This window comes from Marmota marmota, unplaced genomic scaffold (assembly GCF_001458135.2).
Source record: "Marmota marmota marmota unplaced genomic scaffold, marMar, whole genome shotgun sequence".
Classification (NCBI taxonomy): domain Eukaryota; kingdom Metazoa; phylum Chordata; class Mammalia; order Rodentia; family Sciuridae; genus Marmota; species Marmota marmota.
The window spans coordinates 21,255,253-21,270,079 of record NW_025999932.1 but is presented as its reverse complement, the minus strand read 5'-3'; the positions used below and the strand labels follow the sequence as shown (position 1 = coordinate 21,270,079).

The following is a 14,827-nucleotide window of genomic DNA, read 5'->3' as shown; positions in this document are numbered from 1 at the left end:
TTTGAAAATATTTTGACTATTCCTAAGCTGAGTTTTTAAAAATCCTAATAAAATATCACAATAAGCAGTTTTTCATTGAAACACAACTATTCATGTCTCTGGTAGGTAGACTCAACATCCTATAGTTCTGAACCTTGCTTTAGGATTTTGAGATTCAGTAAAAAAGAAAAAAAGAAAAGAAAGAAGGAAAGAAAACACACAATACTTAACTCTGAGAGATTTTATGCATAATAAACAAATGAATGTTATTTACCTAGAATTATTCTGCATAAGAAAACTTTAGGTTATATTGTCTTTGGAACAGTAATGTAAGCCAGGGCTTCTGATTTAGACCCACAGATCCAACAAAATGAATTAAATCTAAATGCTTTCTTAGAAAAGTGTGAGAAACATAATCTGCTTAGATGTTGAGATTCAAATCCACATTTGATAAGGCATTTTAAAAATTTACATATAAAATCCTTAAATAAATCTGCCATCACATTGTCATTCCCAATATAGAGTCACATGAAGAAAGACATTTATTTCCATATCTCCTATAAACCCAAAGACTATAGTTTTATATCAGGATTTTTATTCTTTATGAATATCACCTAAGAAGCAAATACATTTTTATTGATCTGTAAATCAATGGAGATAAAGACTAAGTGACAAATGTAATTAACATTAAATCCAATTATTGATGCTTTATAATTGATATGATAGATTACCTTTTTCTTTAAATACCAACAAATCTCATCACTTTCACTGCTAGTGTAATGGTCCAAGTCACCATCATCTCTCATATACACTACCACCAAAAGCTTTCCCTCCTTTATACTTATTGCTATGGTCTCTTCAAAGCAGCCAGTTTAATTGTTTAAAAATATCACTGTAGTATCTACTTGCCAGAAACATCCAATGACCTTGGATGGTCACCTCACTTAAAGTGGAACCATAACAACTTATGGCTACCACAAAGGTATCACATGATGTTACTTCACTGTTTCTTGGATCCTTCTCACCAAGCTCAGAGTAATCAGGACCAGTCTGTTCTCTCCTATCAGAAGAACCAGCCTCTGGTTTCCCAAATGCCAAGTCCAATGGGATCTTTACAATGAAACAAAAATATCAGCCTCTTCATAAAGTGGGAGAGGTGATGCTGGATTACAGAATCTTTTTCATTGTGTTACCTTCTTCTGAGCAGTTGGCTGCTGACCACAGGCCTCAAGTCTCCAGGAAGATGACTGCTGCCTCCTTCCAGAGTCTGTAAAAGCCTCTCATGAGTGTATCCTCCAAAGTCTTTCCCCTTCTTGGCTGGAACCAAAAAAAGCGATTGATCAAACATTAAACAATACTATGTAACTCTGAAATGACCTTATGTTGTTCTAAACCACAGAAATGTGGGGATCAACTTGTTGTAAAAACCTTGCTTATTCCTTTATTTATTTTCCTTTTTTTAACTGTTCCAGTATTTTCAGCCTCAATTGATTAATTTGGTTAAGCTTAGTCATTAACAGCATAATTATTGCTAGATTATCTTTTTGAAATCTATTCAGAGGGTCTTTTTTACAGACAGATCTTATTTCTACTTTTCACTAGAATTGTTGATCATTTACACTTTTTATCATTTGATGTACACTGGTCCTCCTCTGTATACATCCCCTTATTTGTCTGTTCATTTATATTTGGTGTCTTCGATATACTATCCATGAGGTTGTTTTTGTGTATTATCTACCTATTTTTCCTCTGCACTCATGCTTACCTTTCTAGATACGATACATAGTTTTCTACTATTGTTTGCAAATTGAATATTCTTATATTGACATGAATATTCACTTCACTTAATTTTCTCCATTTTGGAAAAGGGTTATTTAAAGTATGCCCATTATCTTCTCTACTCTATCCCCTTTCTTTTCTCATCAACAAGGTATTGAAATTACTTTGCCTCAAAGTCTTAGGGTTTGCCAAGATGTAATATTTTTAGCTCCAGAGGATGAATGGAAATATCTTTTTTTTAAAAAAAAAAAAGAAAGAAAAGCTTCAATTGGGGCATTTTTGAAATCTCGGTCATAACTACTCAACTCTGTATTCTACAGTGAAAGTAGATAATACGCAAACTATTGGACAGGGCTATTTTCCCCGCGTAAAAAGAATGGTATTTACAAAAGGAATCAGAAGGCAGAATCAGTTTTTTGACTACTGATCCAAAATAGTAATGGGATTTTCCCTATATCTTTTTACTTTAAGGATTATTTCAAATTTCAATCCTACTTTCCCAGTCTATCATATTTCACTCAGATTTTTGAAACAATTCTTTCACAAGTCACGGTTTCTGTATCACTTGAAGTTTCAGTTCCACAGTTGTCATTCCATTTCAACAGAATCTAAGAAAATATCAGAGGAAATATTTAAATATTGTCTTCAAGAAAGGAAGAGATATAAATTATAATTTAATTTTTTGAAGTATAAAATATATCTATTTTTCCTATTTTCCAATTAAATAATGGTGTTGTGTAGAATAATTGATTTGTTATTTTTTTCTTTGTTCTTCTTCTTCTTCTTCTTCTTCTTTTTTTTTTTTTGGTACCAGTGTTGAACACATTGAGTGCTTCACCACTGAATGACATCCCAAGCCCTTATTTATTTATTTATTTATTTATATTTTGAAACAGTTGCTTAGAGCCTTATTAAATTGCTGAGGTTGGCTTTGAACTTATAATCCTCCTGCTGCAACCTTTCAAGCTGCTGGAATTACAGGTGGGCACCATGTGCCTCACTATTCTTTTTTTCTGCAGATGTTCTTGCCCTGTTTTCTGGCCAATATGTCCAATGCTGGTCTGAATTTCTTTTGCCTTTGAAGATATTGTTTTCTTTGCTATAGTTTGTAACATTTTTGTCTTTAATCCCGGAATAAAGAATTTTATCAGCATATGTCTTCTTTGATCAGTCTTTCATGAATTTAGATAAGATCTTATAATGTAGAATGTGTTTTCATAATGAGAAATTATTTTCTGCACTTATTGAATATTTGCTTCTTCTTCATGTATTCTTCCCCCCCACTTTGGGAATAATTGTTACTCAAAATATAAGTCTATGGTATATATCTGTGAATTGTCTTATGAATCTATCATGATCACTGATTCACCTATTTTTTTTGTGCTTCATTATATAATTCCTTTTTGACTTCCATAGCCACAAGTAATCCTCCACACTGACCATGTTATTTTTCAATTTATATTCTACTACTAATTGTTATTTTTAAATTTATTATTCTAGAATCTTGCTGGATCTTCTAACATTATTATTGTTATTATTAATTATTATTTCTCGTTCAAAACATCTTCAGAGTCTCATATATATTGTAATTGGAAGCTAACTATTTTTTGAATCCTGCTTGTTTTGTTTTTTTTTTGTTTTTTTTTTACTTTGTGGTTGATGAATATTAGGCAAATTATTTTCATGCTACTAAAGGTATTCCATGGTAATTTCAGATATTTCTGTCAAGCAGAGTGCAATGCAATTGTTAACCTAGTTTGAAAAATCTTGGAGCAGCTTCCTTAAGCTCAATGATACTATTAGGGTAATGGAATTTTTAATTATCTTGATAGTAGTTTTGGATTCATATTTATACATATGGCCAAATTCATTAAATTTTACTTCCCCATTTGTATTTATTTATTTTTCAAAAATTTGAGTCAGAGTCTCACTATATTTCTTAGAGCCTCTCTTGGTGCTGAGGTTGATCTCAAAACTTGGTGCTAGTTTTCAGTCCTTCTCTTTCAACCTTCTGAGTCACAGGGATTATAGGCATGCACCATAATGTCCAGCTAAATTGTTCAATTTTATATGTGTCATTTGTTGCATTAGGTATGAAGCATATTTTCAAATACAGTTACAGCAGATTTTCTGCAAATTGTAAAGTCACACACACACAAACACACACACACATATATACATACATACATACACCTTATACACACTCACATAAACAACACATATTCACACATAATCCTACATTTCATATTAGTCAAGGTTTTATTGGAAGTATTTGCTCAGTAATTTTCTGAGCATTTAAATTTTCCTTTGGTCTGTTCCTTTAGGTTGCATGCATATTCACTAGTTGGCTTTTTAACTTTTATATTACAATGTGTTGCATGTATAGTAGGTAAACAACTCCTGTCTTTAAAAGAGGAATGACTATACCTGCTTTATCAGTTCTCAAAGGCCATTGTATAAAACAAGTATGAAATTATAAATGTTTCAAACTGTAAAATAAAATTTAATTTCAAGTAGAAATTTATATGTAGATATTGCAAAATATTGATGTAATAGGCACCCTGAGACTAGGATATAAAACAAAAATTACTATTTGCATTATATTGTTAGTACTAATTTACTGACACAGAATATACATTTCTCAAAGAATGTGATACTTTTAAACATAATCTCTTTAACAACTGAAGATATTATAGACATTGTTAATAGAATACTATACAATACATAAAAACTCTATTTTAAAGAATATTTCACAAATTACACAATTAAATAAAATTGGGAGGGTCAAAAATACTCTTTGAAATCTTGCTCATGCTTCGTTAGTATCTTCAAGATGGTAGAAAAAAGACACAATTTTAAATTACATTTACTTTCCATTAAAAAGTGTTACCTCTCATCTTAACTCTCTCTCTAGTTAAGGCTTGTGATGCTGCTTTTCAACAATCAAACAAAGAGATTTGTCCATACCTATCAATTTGTATTTCATAGATATTCACAAAGGAAACATATTTTTCTAAAACTTATAGATTTACTCTTGAATTAAATTGCCATTTTCTGCAGCCGTATGAAATTTTGTGATTTTAAAAAATGACATTATTTCATCCACCAGATTTTTTTTAAGTGAAAATACATCAATTCTATAAAGAATTTGTTATCCTTTTCACAGAAAAAAAATGCTTTTTATGTTAAGATGATTTATAAAAGAAATGACAGTGCTGATATACTTATGAGGGATTGAAGGCAAAATATGTTTAATAATATATCCATATTCTGATATAAAGAATATTGTTACAATTCAGTGTTTTCTTCATGTAATAGGGATAGCCAATTATGTTAGTCTCAATTATTTTTTATTATTCCTAAAATGCTAAAGTTATCCAAAATATTAACTAGAGTGTGCAAAATAATATGTACATTCAGTTACTTAAATATGAATGAAGAGAAGGATTACATGGCAGAAAAGTTGGTGTTGCACAGAATGTGATGGGTACCAAAAGGAAACATGCTTTAGTGTCTACTGTGTAGAAGCCTTTGTTGCTGTTGTTTTATCCAATGTAGGTTCCATTGTTCCCTGGTTGTTAGGGATAATCTATCTATCTACCTACATACCTACCTATCATCAATGTATCTATCAATGAGTGAAAGCATTTCAATGATTTCCTGATTTTGCTTTTATTTCTGTTTTCTATTTTTGCATATACTATACTTTCTGCTATAGAGATATGGAAATAATACAAAAACACTTTTAGAAACATCATTCTATTTGTGATATTTAAAAACATTTATCTGTCTTTTGACATATTTATTCTCACAAAATTTTAAGTTATTTGGCATTCATTGGACTTTTCCTCCAATTTGGAAGAGGGATTTAGTCTACAAATCTTCAAGAAGGAAATAGTTTGGAAGAAGTGGTATAATCATTTAATGGAAGACCTTTCTGTAGATAATTAGAAATGGAATTCAGGTGAACTCTATGGAATGTTGTTATGGATTAGTTTGCCTCTTTGGCTATAGATCTTCAATGTAGTTTTCTTTTCAAACTTCTGATTGTCTCCCAAATTAATATATGACATTGCACATGTAAATTTGTATGTGATACATATCCATAATGGATACAAAGGAAGGTATAATGCATATCCTAAATATTTGAATAATCTGTTATTTTGAATGGCTTGAAGCATATCTAAGTTCATAATCACATTACTGCAGAATGGCCTCCAGAGCAAGGTATACTGGATTGAGAAATTCTTCTGAGTACAGACAGTCCCCAATTTAAAATGGTTCACCTTACAATTTTTTGACATCACAATGATGTGAAAATGATATAAATTCAGTGGAAACTGTACTTTCAATTTGGAATTTTCGTCTTTTCTTGGTCTGACAATGTGTGATATGATGATGCTGAGCAGCAGCATGCAGAGCTCCCAGGTGATCATCAGGGGAAACAACCCATTCTCTACAGTGCGCTGGGTTGCTAAGCTATAATGTTTGGTAGTTTAGGGATCTGGTGTGTATTTCCAAATCACAATATTTTCAATTTATGATGAGTTTATTGAGATATAACCCCATCATAAGTAGAGGATCTTCTGTATATCCTAACACTATTTCCTTGCATATACTAAAAAGCAGCTCTCTTTACATTGTAGACCCAAACCTGTGCATATGTCATCACTCTCAAAAGTTTCAACATTTTCTTACTGTTGAACTACAAGACAGTGTGGGGTGAAGAATCATCTTCATTTTACTGAGATTTGTAAAATTCCTGAGTGCTTAAGACTCTATAGGCAAGTTTTGTGAGGTAACAAAATGACTTCTACAGAGGTTTCTGACTATGTTAAATTAAAAATTAAAAGCAAAATTAAAAAAAGAATAGTCAAACCTTCACGTGTTGAAAATTGCCTATGAATCTAGAAGTTTTAGTAAATTGCGTGGATCTCATGGCATATTAAAGTCACATAAATAAATTGTGCAGTAGAGGTAATTCCCAGTTGCATGAGAGATTATTTTTCTAATCTGGTACTTATAAAACTGCATTTAAAGAAGAATCTTTTGTTTAACTACATGTCTTGATCATGGGTTCCCTAGATTTAGAGTTATTAAACATTCCTTTGCCAACAACAAAAAGTTACTAATTGACAGACATTTGAAGGGCTTATTAAATCAAAAAATAGTAGCATATATTTTGGAACTTCATGTGCCCAATCCAACTGCCTCTCTTTTTCTTATCTTTTCTGGTATTTCCATTGTGGTATTTTTTTTAAAGTCTTTACTTTTGCATTGCATTTCAAACATTTCATGTATTCTCTACTGAATATGAGCTATTTGCATTTTCCTTATGCATTCCCAAAGAAACCAGTAATCAGCATACTTGTGTTTTTTCTTGCTTATATATGGATGGCAACTAAAACACCTTTGATTATTGCCAATATTACCCACTAAAATATCTAATGCTCAAATAATATGCAAAATGCAATTGAACTTGAAGGCACTTTAAAAACCATCTAATCCAGTGATACAGAAATTCTATTCCATGTTGCACTAAAGTTGGTTCACTTTAGAAATAAGAGTTCTGATAAGGTAGGAATTGAGAAAATACTTTTTTAAAAAAAATTTAAGCTTAAACTAAGTCCTTGATATTTTCTTATTTCACCAAGGAGAAAATTAAAACAAATTTTAACAAAGAAGTAGAGCTTCATAAATCATTGGCCATTGTCTCATTTATAGCCACTTAATAGTAGAAATCTTACTTCAGTTTGTGGATGCATAAAATAATAAATGTGCATTCATTAGTATTCTCACACAATGTTAATTTAATAGTGACACAGATAGCTCCCAGCAAGCAGATTAGATTTGTAAAAAAATAATAATAATAATTTTATTTTGCTTCATTTTAATGTAGAAACCAAAGCATTTTTGCACAAAATTGTTGCTGAAAGTCAAAATATATTTATATTGAACCAAAAACACTGTTTGCTTTTAGTAATTGGACTCAAATTGAAAACTTCCTGGTTTTTTCTTGTATGTCAAGAAAAAAACAGACATCAGGAGATGAGTCAATACAAATCCAAATCAAGAGTGAGTCTTTAAATATATGTATAATGTAAAATGTCCATTTATACTAAAACAAAGTTCATTGTTTAAATAAGAAAAACTACCAAGTCCTGAACCAGTAATAAAGTTTGTGTAACTGTAATTGTAATTTCTTTCTACTTTTCTAATTTTTGACAACCCTATACTACATTGAATGTGGGTGTCCAACTATCTATACACAGTTTTCTCATCAAATTTTGAGTCACTGCTCATGTGGAGTATACATGTGTCTATGGGCTCACCATAACTGTTACAGAAGAAGCTATCAAGCATATTTAAAAGATTTTGTAAGAGGCACTTTTAAACATAGTTTTAAAAATATGTGGCTGTCATAGCTGGTTATTACAACACAAATCATGTGTTGGCCTATAGCTGTGGAAATCCCTAGCTGCTGAATGTCCTAGAAATTAAATTATATTTTTTCTTCTGTACTCTACAGAATTTGAGGCTGATCTTTGAGGTTAAATCACTTTTTTGACCTCAAAGATCTTTCAAGAAGTATTCATAAGAAGCTGTCTCTGGAGCCTTCCACTTTAAGGTAACAAATGATTTGAACTGTGTATCTAGTGAGAAAAAAAAAAAAAGAAGAAGAAGAAGCAAGAAATTTTTAAGTGAATACAGTCTACACTCACATGAATTAGAGTTCTTTTGCTATTTGTTTTTTGCTCTTTTACTTACACATAATCATTTAATTTCTTTTTTTTTAATTTTTTATTGTGGGTTGTTCAAAACATTACAAATTTCTTGACATATCATATTCCACACTTTGATTCAAGTGGGTTATGAACTCCCACCTTCATCCCATACACAGATTGCAGAATCACATCAGTTACACATCCATTGATTTACATATTGCCATACTAGTGTCTGTTGTGCTCCGCTGCCTTTCCCATCCTCCACCCTCCCCCCTCCCCACCTCTCCCATCCCCTCCCCTCCTCTCTCTCTACCTCCTCCACTGTATAACCCTGAGGGTCTCCTTCCATTACCATGCAATTTCCCTTCTCTCTCCCTTTCCCTCCCACCTCTCATCCCTGTTAAATGTTAATCTTCTTCTCCTGCTTATCAAAATAAAGTATAATGATAATCTGTAGCATATTAATACATAGGAAAGATAGAGTTGCTCCTATAAATAGTAACCATAGACTTTCTTTCAATACTACTGACTTTGGGTTCCAATTTTCATAGCTCTGGACAAAGATGACTTGAGTTATTGGGTCAGTGTACAATAGTCTTTAAATTACTTAATTGGTTGGAACTAATTTATCAAAAGACCTAGATGCAAGGTAGATTTTTCTTTTTATCCTTTTTTTATTCCCCCCCATACCAATATTACTAAATGGGTTTTCTCTACAATTTCAAATTTTACTTAAGCTAGAATTTTTCAAACTCAGAGTCTATTGAGCATATTTTTCCCCTCTCATACTAGGTAATTTTTTGTTACTGCGGGAGCCTATCACGGATTAAACTCAGTGGCACTTAACACTGAGGTATATCCCCAGCCCTATTTTGTATTTTATTTAGAGACAGGGTGTCACTGAGTTGCTTAGCACCTCGCTTTTGCTGAGGCTGGCTTTGAATTTGTGATCCTCCTGCCTCAGCCTCTGAGCCACTGGGATTACAGGCATGTGCCACCAAGAACAGCACACTATACAATTTTAAACTTATACTTTCATGAATAATGTGTGTTTTCATTCTGTATTCAGTTTTCTGCATTTTTAATTAAATTATTTTGGTTTTTGGAACTGTTTTATTTCCAATTCACTGGACATAATCGTTGACGCTATAATAGTAAAATACTGCTAAATTCTTCCTAATTTTTTTTAAATTTAAAGTATATTAACTTATTCTCATTTCTTTTAAAGACAACTATTTAAAGAGTTTATATTAACCAAACTTTTGTTTATTTTCTTAAAATAAAAGGTGAATGTTCTTGGTAATTTACTGTCTGACACTTTGTTTTTTCTTTTTCATACACAATGGTCGTTGTTGGTGTAGATCTGTATGAGGACACAAATCATAGGAAGCCTTAAGGAGTTTCTGAGACAAACTTCACATATAAGAAAAAAAAAAGTGAAGTTTATAAAAGGAACAATAAATAAAATAGAAAAAGCTATTTGTGATGCAAATATTACTCAAATATGTGAATAAAATTAGGCATGCAATGAATGTGCATTATTATATTAGCAGAAACAAAATATTATAAACAATATGCTGTAAAAGTCTAAAGACTTGACAAATAGTATATATTTACATATAGGAGAGAATCCACACAGAATAGTATCTTATTTGTACCAAAGGAACTACTAAGTTGATTTCCTAAAGATTTTTAGGTAAAATTTATGATGCTCAAGGACATTTGTTTGGTGAATTATGTATTTTTATTTGGTGGAACTAAAGCAAAAAGTGCATTTGTTTGTGTGTTGATGTTTGTGTCTGTGTGTATTGCATTGCAGAATGAGATAACTCTATTAATTCTGCTTGACATTCAACATTAATAATTCAGGTTCAGCCTGGCAGGTGTTACACACCTAATGTCAGTAGCTGGGAAGGCTAAGAAGGGAGAATATTAAGTTCAAGGCCAACCTCAGTAAAACAGTGAGGCCCTAGGCAACTCAGTAAGACCTTATCTCAAAATTAAAAAAATAAATAAATAAAAAGATCTGGGGATGTGGTTTATTGATTAAGCACCCCCAGGTTCAATCCTTCCTAACAAATAAATAAATAAATTTAAAACTAAAAATAGGGATCCAATCAAAAAATAAATAAAATAATGGGAATATTTGTTGTGATTTTTTAATGCTGATTTTTGACTGTAAAACAACACTAAATTAACACTACTATTGCTACTAGTACTACTAGTAGTAGTAGTAGTAATAAAAATGATGTCAAAGTGGGACCTACCTCTTGAGGATGATATGGTGTTTTGTTATTCTCTGGATTGGACTTGTGTGAATCCAGCATTGCCCCTCCAAAAGTCTTTTATGAACCTAATTTATGTGTCTTCTGGATACATAATTGTGGTTCAAACTTTTTTCCTAAAAGAGCACCAAATTTGTTTTAATGCTCTCCCCTGTAGGTATAAATTCCAGTTAGACTATGCATTTATACTGAATACCCCATTAGAGAGAGGGTATGGAGAAACTAACAAAAGGAGATGAAGGAAAAAGCAAGGCCACCCCATTATGATGGAGCTCAAGCCCTGGAAGATTTCATCTGGCCACAAGGTCACAGTGGGTCTTGAAAATAAGCACTTACTGTCCTGATTATTTATCTGTCTTTGAGGCTGGTGCCAATGTTTAGTTTTTGCCTATCATATGCCTATCAATTTAAATCATTTAAGTGGAAAAATAACATTTTTGTTTTTTTGAAATGAAGTTGCTGTTTAAGTAAATCTTTCATCTGGGGAAATCCAAAGTTTTAGTCTATTTTATGCCTGAAATGATATGTGACTGATGGAAATCAACATGAGACTATGGGACCATTCCTGTTTGGCTCATTATTTGAACCTAAAATGTCTTCACTGCCACTTACTCATTCCTTAAGCATCCCTTTGTTTTTAACAAGCTTATTATAATCAGAATCTCTAAACAGGCTCAGTAACACACCCTTTAATCCTAGCAATACAGGAGGCTGGCAAAAGAGAATGGTCTCAGCCTCAGTAATTTGGCAAGACCTTTAGGAATTTAGTGAGACCCTGTCTCAAAATAAAAACTAAGAAGGACAGGAGATATAGCTCAGTGGTAAAGTGCCCCTGGGTTCAAGGTCTAGTACCATAAAACAAAACAAAAACTCTTCTTATACTAGCAAAAAGGGACTGAGCAGATATTTGAACAGCTCTGATCACAGAAAACAATGTCTGTTAAAGAAAAATAAAATTTGAATACACATAGAGCTTGAAAAGATATTATAATGGAAGTGGGGTAAAGCACAGTAACATATTTTGAAGTGAAACAGAAGTATTCCAATATATTTTATTTTCTTTACTGAAACAAGGTTTGTTTAGAGGATATATATATATATATATATATATATATAACTTTTTCAGCTTCCTTGTATTTAGGCACAGTCAGAGAAGCATGTTCTAGGAAATGGTTGAGTGGAGAATTGGAATTATGTAGCTCTCACAGTGTCCTTGGAGGGAGTGGGATATTCCTTCTTTTCTCCCTAGTGCTGGATTGGCAGACATTCTCCCTCTAGAATTCCTTTGGTGCACTTTGGAGAAGTTACAATGGTAGACATGTCCAGACACAAATATCACTGTGATTCAAGCCAACTGGGGCTACGCTGTGTGGATGAGGAAGGAGAGATGGAATAACCTGATTTTTCTGAATCACAGAAGTAGACTAGTGACCTTGTGACATTTTATAAGAGTAATGTCACATCTGAAGGCACTGTTTAATACTTCTAGATGAAGGTGGCAGTTACTAAACTACATTTGCTTCCTATAATGCTGTCTTTAGAAACCCTATCAGTCTCTCTGTCTCTGTCTTTGTTTCTCGGTCACTCTCTATTTCTCTCTTCCACTTCAGGACTCTTTAGCCTGGGACAGGCACTTAGGGTGATCTTTATTCCTTCTATACAATTTAATTTTCGCCTTACCAGATTATGTGCTTGAAATTATATGAAAAATTTTGAAAATATTTCCCAACAATTTTGGTTGTCATTCTATATCCCAAAAATAGAACTAATTCATGCCTCAGAAACTAATAAGATAGTTTTAGTGAATTTACTATCAGCTGGTGTTGGCCAAGTAGATCTTAGTCCCTAGAAAATATTATAACATTTAAATGGTCCTTCTATTCATTAAAAAGAAACGTCAAATTATATAGTGTACATATGTTAAGCTATGTAGATTATCAGTAAGGAGAGTAAAATACCTCCCAGTTCTCTACGTGGCTGCCTCCTGGCCTCCTCTTCTGCACACAGGGGATTCCTGAAAGGCCATCAACTGGTGCAAATTAAACATCTGCAATGTTAACTATCTAGCACATGTGTGTGTTTACACCTATATGCACACAGATACACATACAGAAATACACATATAAAATTTGACTTCCACCTCGGGAACTGATGCTGTTACAAGTTTTGTATTCTCATACTTCATACTTTCCATTGCCCACTCTTACTGACTGAAAAGTCAAAAGAACAGGTCCCCGTCAGATGGCCTTAATGAGCAGAGGATACTCAGTTTACTGTGACAAAGTAGGCAGTTCTAACATAAATAGCTCCTAGCTATGATTCGGAAGGGAAATTTTCGTTAGATGGCTCTGCAGAAACCTGTTTGAACAAGCTGTTATATCTTTTACAAATCTGCCAGCTACTTTTTATGAGCTTCAGTTGCTCTTTATGACTATAATAAAAGGAGAGTAGAGGCCATGTGTGTATCCAATGGTCCCCAAAGCAAGCATCTTTATACAGAAAATGTAATGAGATCTTTGGATGTTCTTTCCCTTCAGCTGGATGGATGCTCTCTTAACTCTTTTTCCCAAAACCATTTCATTGTCACTATAATATTAAAGAATGTATAAAGTATGCTTGATGGTTTTCATTATTGTTAATCTAATAATTGCCAAATTACTACATCTAGGAACAAAAAATAACACATAAATCAAAATGGAAACTAGAATTTCCAATAATCCAAACACACCATTTGATAGGTAGTTTGTAATAAGTGTAGGTAAAAATATATGTATTCATAGTGCCATACAATTATGATATTTAAAATAATTGTCTTAAAAATTTACATACTTGAGATGGTAGTCTTTTAAAATTAAGGACATTGTTATATAATACCATGTATCTAAAATATCAACTCATATATTATATTATAGTAATAGATTAATATATTTGTACTTTCCTTAAATTATAGACTAAAATAGATATTATTTTATAATGTTGGTCTCATATATTATTTACCAAGCTATGTTTTGCCATCAAAACAGCTCAAAAGAAATGATAACTAAAATTTCACTAATATACTTTACAGTACTACACACCACTATGTGTCATTTTTTTTTAAAGTAGGAATTGTATCAATTACTTTTCAATTACAAAATTGGCCTACTTATTTTTAAAATTTGTTTATATTTTAGAAACTATTGAGTTAGTTTAGTAATTTTTATTCCTTTTGCTTCCAGAAAACTCTCAGCTAAATTGTATTTGGTTTATAAGTAGGAATATATTATTGACATGTTAAACTCTGTCCCATCCATACACAATTTAATTTTATCCTTATTCATTCCTCCCCTCCTTTCTTTCTTCCTTGTCCTGGGCCTTGTGTATCGGCAAGTGCTCTGTCATGCAACTATATGCTAGCCAATTTTTCATTATTTATGTTTTTAGTTTACTTTTAATTCAAAAAGAATATAGTCATATCCATTTATATAGCAAGTATTTTTTTTCTCAATGATGTGTTGATGTAAAGTAAATCAACATATAAACACTGAGTGCATCTTACTCAAAAATTTTACTTTTGAGGTCAGTACCATGATGTTTATTTTTCTCTACATTTCCATTTTTAACTAAATAAAGTCTAGCCAGGTATGGTGGTGCTTGTCTGTAATCCTAGCAGCTCAGGAGTCTGAGTCAGGAGGATCAGAAGTTCAAGGCTAGCCTTAGGAACGTAGCAAGGCTCTCACCCTTTTAGTGAGACTCTGTCTCAAAGTGAAACTTAAAAAGCGGGTGAGGGGTTGCTTGGAGTTGTGGCTCAGCTTGGTGGCTAAGCATGCCTGGTTCAATACCCAGTACCAATAAATAAATAAATAAATAGATAGATAGATAGATAGATAGATAAATTGATAGATGATAGATAAATAAATAAATAAATAAACAAACAACCTAATCATACTAATGGATATACAAGTACCTCTGTGGCATCCCACTCCCTTTGGTAACTCCCAGTGGGACACATGCATTGTTGTTCAACATGATAAATCTACTTTTGAATTCCATACACAATTTTTCCTCATTGCTCCACTC

The 14,827-nt window shown here is 32.2% G+C and overlaps 1 long non-coding RNA gene across 10 annotated transcripts in view; it reads right to left on the bottom strand.

The window, feature by feature from the left end:
- The window catches only part of LOC125616089, a 307,484-nt gene that overhangs the window by 109,962 nt on the left and 182,695 nt on the right, over positions 1–14,827 (bottom strand). For all 10 annotated transcript variants that reach the window (XR_007346710.1, XR_007346713.1, XR_007346711.1 and 7 more), the window contains one exon: positions 1,173–1,296. This is a non-coding gene — a long non-coding RNA (uncharacterized LOC125616089). The remainder of the gene's footprint in view (positions 1–1,172; positions 1,297–14,827) is intronic.